Below are 7,162 nucleotides of genomic sequence, written 5' to 3' on the forward strand. Positions count from 1 at the left end.
CTTTGTGCTTCAGTTCCTTTCCATACCAACAGAGCTTCCCGTGGTGTGGGATTAAGGGTGGGGAAGGCTTTAATCCAATAAGAAAATGAGAAGAACCAACCCCCCCCCACCCCCCTACTCCAATAAATCCACATCTTCCAAAGTGCCTTTGCTCCTGAGAGGCCCAAGTTCCATTCTCCAGTAATAGGATTTGGCCTCCTACTGCAGCGCTGAAACACTTGCAAAATTCTGGTTCCAAATTGCCAGATTTTTGTAAGGATTAACAGCAGCCGATGGAGTGACTGTAGAAGTAGCTGCCAGAAAAGCTTGGGCTGATCCCTTGAATCCCTTCCCCAATTGTGTTCCCCTGCCCTGCCCATCCTGGTGACTCACTCTGGTTCATCCAAAGGCAACTCCAGCTGTGATCCCCTGGCACTTCGGCATCAACTATTCTCTAATAAGTTGTTTTTAATTCCAGCTCCGTAAGAGAAAAGAAAGAAAGACAGAAAAAGAAAGGAAGGAAGGAAGGAAGGAAGGAAGGAAGGAAGGAAGGAAGGAAGGAAGGAAGGAAGGAGGAAGGCAGGAAGGAAGGAAGGAAGGAAGGAAGGAAGGAAGGAAGGAAGGAAGGAAGGAAGGAAGGAAGGAAGGAAGGAAGGAAGCACTACCCCTTGCATGGGAGACAAGGGAAGGTACACGTGTAGCAATTATCTGTAGGATTTTACACAGAGAATTAGAAAGCCACTCGCGCATGTCCTGCATGCTCATTATAGGAGCTGTTTGTAGCTGCCAGGGGATTTTCCTGTGCAGCCACTGGGGTTCGTTGCAGCTGTTAAATTCCTTTCATGTGTTTTATGTTGCTTGTTTTTGTTCCTTTTCCCTACCAAGTCTTCCCCAGACCCACTGATTTATAACCTCTTCCATGTACCTGCATGATGTAAATGTTCTCTGGTGTGGGGTGAACCAGGGCTGGGTGTGAGCATCGTTCTGTGCTTCTCCTCATCTGCTCAGTGGGTTTGTGGTACTGATGAGGTCCCCATGCATTCTTGTGCTCCAAGGATGGAGCGTTTGCTTTCTTTGGCACCCCCAAGCTCTGGGTATTTATGGCTATTCCACAGAATAAAACCCCTGAGTAGACAGTACCATCAGCAAGGATATTGGCTGATAACAGACAGGAGGTCTTCAGCTGAGTACGTTATCATTACTTCTCTTTTTATTTCACTTCATTTCAGCCCATCTGAGGCAAAATTGCTCTTTGGAAAAGCTGGGAGCCACCTGGACCAATGAGAGCTCACCCCAAACCTCCATCCCTGCAGTGCCATGTATGGAGTCATAGTATCTCAGTCACTGACAATGGAAATGACCTATAAGACCCCCAGGTCCAATCCCAGCCCACCCCATCGTGCCCACTGCCCACATCCCTCAGTGCCAAACCTCCACAGTTCTGGAACATTCCAGGGATGGTGACCCCACTTCCCCCTTTGCAGCTGTGCCACTGGGTCACTGCTCTTCCTGAGAAGAAACACCATCAAATCTCCACTGCCTTTCTTTGAACATGCTGCAGGACCTCCATGTCTTTCTTGTAGCAAGAATAAGGCATCGCTCTTGATACAGACCCACCTTCCTCTCTTTGATGCAACACAGTGCCACTTTTATCCTGTTTTGTTGGTGTCTATCTGTCCTCACACTCCTCCTCCTCCTCCTTGGAGATTTCTGGATTAAAGAATAAATCACAGAATTGATTTCCTGGTTGTGCATTAGAGAGGATTATTCCAGGAGATTCATCCGTGTTGGGTGGATTAGCATTTCCAGACATGGGCACCCCCCACCTCAAGCATTACTTCTCTTAACATTTCCTGAAACACTCTATTACTTTAGCAAGCGTAGAGAATGCCTGTAACAGAGAGCACATGTACGCAGTGTTTGAGCTTCAGTGCTTTTGGTAACACCATCATTTCCCATACAGATGTAAGGAGGGCGTTTTGTGAGAGTTTTCCTTTTCCCTTTCCCCCTTCCCTTTCTCTTTCCCCCTCTCCTTTTCCTTTCCCTCTTCCCTTTCCTTTCCCTTTTATCTTCCCCTTCCCCTCCTCATTTTTTCCTTTTCCCTTTTCCTCTCCCTTTCCCCTTTTCCTTTTCCTCTCCCTTTCTCTCTTCCCTTTTCCTTCTTCCCTTTTACCTTTCCCTTCTTCTTTTCCCTTTCCCTCTTCCCTTTCCCCTTTCCCTTATTCTTCTCCCTTTCCCTTTTTCCTTTTCCTTTCTCCTTTTCCAAACGAAGAACTTCAAGCAGGTGGCGCCCAAGAGTTCCCAGCGGAGTTTGCATTATTTCGGGACTCAGAACTGACTGCGGATGGCCGAGTGCTTCCTACCTCGTTCCTCGGTGGCACAGCTCCGTCTTTATAACCTGTGCATGGAAACGACCCCTAAACCTCTGGACTTTAAACTCGCAGCTCCTGAGCAACCCAACACAGTGCTGGGAAACCAGCCAGCCAGCCCATGTCCAAAGCAGTGTTGGTGAAGGAAGGGAGAGGAATCGGGGCAGTGATGCCACACGCAGCCCTTAAGAAGAAATGAGCCACGAGAGCATGTGCTGGAAGCACAGCCTGGACACGCATTAAATCCTCACCCAGAGCTGCTGGGGAAATCATGCTCCAGCCTGAGGTGTCAGAGGACAAAACCAAGCAAACAAAAACCAAACCAAAACACACACACAAAAAAGAAGCAGAGTTGTTTTTCTCCTTCTTTCTAGTTATTTTTTGACAAGCTGGAAGAGAACAGGGTAGAGGGAAAGGCATGTTTGATATACACTTTTGACAGAGATTTTGCTTTATTATGTTTAATTGAAAAGTGTTAACGCCGGCCGACATGAATATTCAGCTGATGCCTTTTGGTGCCATTCCAGGAGTTATGATCGCCTGTGATTCCACCACAGCTTCTCAGCACGGAGCCCTGTCAAAGCTGGAGTGACAGTGGGGAAGCTATTAATTGAAATAGCTTCATTAATTAGTAATTAACAGCAGGGTAATGACTATGTCACACATCGTATTTCAATGAATGCCCTTCATGTGTTATGGGGCCTTTAATTAAAGAATATGCATTTTAATTAAAGGCAAGTTTGGCCCTTTGGCCTCTGGAATACAAAAGATGTTTCAAACTTTCAGGGCTCGGAGGAGGAAAGGTTGGATGGGGGAAAAAAGCTGAGTGTGAGCTCCCAAGTTCAGTCCATACAGTTGCCATGTCCAGGTGGGCTCCTGGGGCTGAGCATCATGCCTTGCACCAATGTCATCCACCAATGACTTGCACTTTGTTCCCAATGTCTTACACCAGTGTCTTGAGTCCAGCAAGTCGTACCAATACCTTGCTTGGAAATTAAGGTTTGGGGAAATAATTGCCATGCTGTTGTTGTGTTTTGAAACAGCACAGACAAAGTTCCCATCCCTTACAGCAGTGCTGCAGAATCACAGAATCAAAGGTTGGAAAAGATCACTAAGATCAAGTCCAACCCCAACCCACCCCCACCCATTATCACCATGCCCACTTAACTACACCCCTCAGTGCCACCAAGCAAGTGCTAATTGCTCCTGAGACACGAGAATTAGAGTTCATTTCAATGGATATAAATGACAGCAGGTTTCTGTCATCTCATATTTTGCTGGCTACTGTTTACTCCTTAGTACGTTAGTGGGCACAGTTTTGGTTTCTGTTGGCTGAACGTTCAGCTCTTTTGGAGTGATCCCAATGCTCAAACAGACAACTTGTATGTTTACACGTGCTTTACATTGAGCACTGAGGGAAAGAACAGGCAAACAGATGCAGGGTGCAAAAGGAATACACACAGTCCCAAGGAAAAGAGCCCAAACTCAAGGGGAAAAAAACCCAAACAAAACAAAACCAGAAACAACCAAAAAGGCTACTTTGTGTCTTAAAAAGCAAAAAAAAAGAGAAGCATTTACATTTTCAAAACAAAAACTTCAAAATGGCCTCTAAACTCGTCTCCCCTGACATCTCCATCTGAAAACCTGAAAAGAAGCTTCCCAAATGTGATGAGGATTAGAGGAGCGAAACATTGCATTTCAAAGAGAAAACGGCACATCAAACGTGTGGGAGAAAGACATTGAAGTCCTCACCCAGGAGGGCTCCTGCCTGGAGACCTGGGTAAGGCAGAAGCAGCCGAAAGTGCTGGAGGAGAAGGTGGGAAGGGCAGGAGGGAGCCTCTGTCCTTCTGAAGGCAGCTGGGTCTGGATCAGGCCTCCCCCAGCTAATGATGCTGTCGGTGTGCTCCAGCTGAGGGGTTCCCAGAAGGCAAACCCCTCTGAATGGGGCTGTGCTGCATCATGTCCCACCTGCCTCTCTGCTCTGTGCCCCCCAGGGGGTCACACAAGGTGCTGGTCAAAGGCATGATCTTATCAACCAACTGCAGAAATTAATAATTAACTATGCAGCTGAAGTGCATCTTCCACCCTACTTGGCTATTTCTGTTAGGTCTTGGGTTCTTTACAATGGCCAACCCGGCAGACACAGCCTGAGCCTTCAGTCCATCGCATGGTGATGATGCTGTTTCCCTCAGTGTTGAGATGCTGCCTCAATTGTTGAGCTCCAGAAGAAATCCCATTTAATCTTACCCATAAAAAACAGCAGTTCCATTGGAAGTAACAATGAAGTGAGGGTCAGATGCCTCCAGTTTCATCCCTCAAGACATCACCATCTTGTCATGGGCTAGACCTCAGCTGATGCCACCAACATCCCCATGGTGGGGACAGCCAGAAGCTGGGACACACAGCTATGTGCTGAACTGAGACCAGGTGGCTCTGGTGCAAAAGAGGAAGAGGTGCAGGGGATGAGGTCTGGGACAAAGTGCTCTGAGATCATGAAATGAGGGATGAGGAGTGGGCGAGGGAATGGATGGAGACAAGTAGATGTTTAAACTTAGCATGGGAAGCTAGGGGAGGGAAAATGTGTGAATCACTCAGGGTATGGTAATTAATGTTAATAACGTTAAATAATTTAAATGGACAAGCAGTATTTTACCTGGTATCTCTCTGACATTTTTACCGGTGTCACACAGGGTTTGTCCTTGCATCTTGGATCAGGGAGATCTTGTTTGCCACCGCTGCTATTTGGGGTAAGGGAATTTTAAAGACAACCTCTTTTTTTTCCCCTCCTGTTTCCCAAAGTATGACTCCAGGTTTGAGATTCCCACTAAAGTGACAACATGGATTGTACATTCACAACAGGTTTATTTCTTTTCCAACAGCAGATATTTGGGCAGTCTTGGGAACATGGGCCATGCTGCAGTTCACAGTAAGGCTTATATATATATATTGCTGCTTAGGCTCTGCAAACAGTACATTTGAAGCATATTTTCACCTTTCAGCTCTACATCCATCCAACCCCCCTGGGTTTGGTTTCACAACCCATGCTAAAGTTGTGACCAAGCTGGAGGGGGGAGTGTCATCCCTCTCTGCATCAGAAATCGCCCTCGGTCCCACCACCATGGCTTGTACTGTGCTGCAATGCTGTCGGTGTGCTCCTCTGTGTGCAAAGCACAGAGACCAGGTTTGCCTCCCGAGCAAAGCTGCTTGAAAAATCAGATAGGAATGGCTAAAAGGAAAATGGCTGCTTAGGTAAATAAATGTTGGTGGGACATAGAAGAGCAGAAGATGCTGCAGCTTTTGTATGAAAACAAGAACCCAAAACCTCTTGTTTGCCAGTTATCCAATCTGTAATGCTGGCAGGACTCACCTTGAGAAAAACAACAAAAAGCTATAATAGAATTTTAATCTCCTTCCAAAATTCTCACAAAAAATGATCCTGATTTAGGTTTGGTTTTGGCAGACCACGCCTAAATGCATGAAGAACAAAATACTTGCATTCTCCCAGCCTTATCCCATTTGATGCAGGGCACAGAGATGCTCAAGGCATTTTTAGATCATAGGATCAGAGAACAACAAAATCATTAAGGTTGGAAAGGACCACTAAGATCACCAAACCCTTCAACCCATCACCAATGTGCCCACTGACCACGTCCCTCAGTGCCACAAATGATGCAGCTCTTTGCAACTCTGGAGATATAAAATTCAATAAGATTCAGCCAGATCTCTGGTTGAATGCAGTGCAGATGGGGGGAGAGGAGCATGGTTGGGTATCATGGGACATCTGGGCCACAGCTTTCCTTTCTTTGGCCCCAAATGGCCAGGAGGTGACCCACTCCACACAGAGCAGTTTGGACCTGAATGAAGATGAGCAATGGCTGTGCTGCAGCTCTGATGTTTCCCAGGGAGAAGAGCTTGCTGATAGCTGGCTCGTTAGGTGCAACTCATTAAGGCGGTTGTAGTGGGATGCCAACAACAGCCCAACCACATGATGCTCTGGAGTGAAACCAACTCTGCTCCGTGTCTGAGCCCCACCTGGGCAGAGCATCGTGGCCACAGACAGATGGACAGGCAGACAGATGGATGCAACCTAGGCACAGATTTACATGGGACCCCAACATCCCCCCCTACACCAACGTCCTGACCTTGCTCTGCCTTCCCACATCATGCTGCAGTGGGATGGAGCCGACTCATCCCTTTCTCCCTCTTCTCTCCTCCTACACCATGTTTGTTGTATACCAGACGTCGCCTCATGGCTTTCAAATCAAACACCGTCTTCCTTTCTGCCTCTCTGCTCCCAGAAATTAAAATGTGGCAAGGTCTTTTTTATTATATTTTGTGCCTGTTGTTTTTGAACAGCGAGATTAAAAGTTGTTTGAAGAATAATGTTTTCCTAAGTTTGAGCTGACATTCAATTTTAATGACTTTTTAAACAAAGTAACTATTAACTGTGCATCGTTTTATAGTTTCCTGATGTCTGACAGGTGTTTTTGCCCATGTGGGAAACAGATGCTAATAACATTTTCCCTAATAGCTCATAAATAATAAGCATTTAGCATTTTCCTTTGTATACCGCTCTGTCAATAGCCAATTTACTTTTCAGAAGCCACGACGTTTTCCTGTCAATCAGTTTTAGCCTCGGGCACTTTTTGGTGATTAGAAACCCCTTGGAGAGAGAGAACTCCAAATTAGTTTTAAATAAAAAATAAGAATATTCATGCTGTTGAACATCTAAAGGTAAAAAAAAAAAAAAAAAAAAAAAAAAAAAAAAAAAAGAAAAAAAAAAGATCTGGGCACATAGATATCACTGGTGGGGT

Source organism: Coturnix japonica, chromosome 20, assembly GCF_001577835.2.
Source record: "Coturnix japonica isolate 7356 chromosome 20, Coturnix japonica 2.1, whole genome shotgun sequence".
NCBI lineage: Eukaryota > Metazoa > Chordata > Aves > Galliformes > Phasianidae > Coturnix > Coturnix japonica.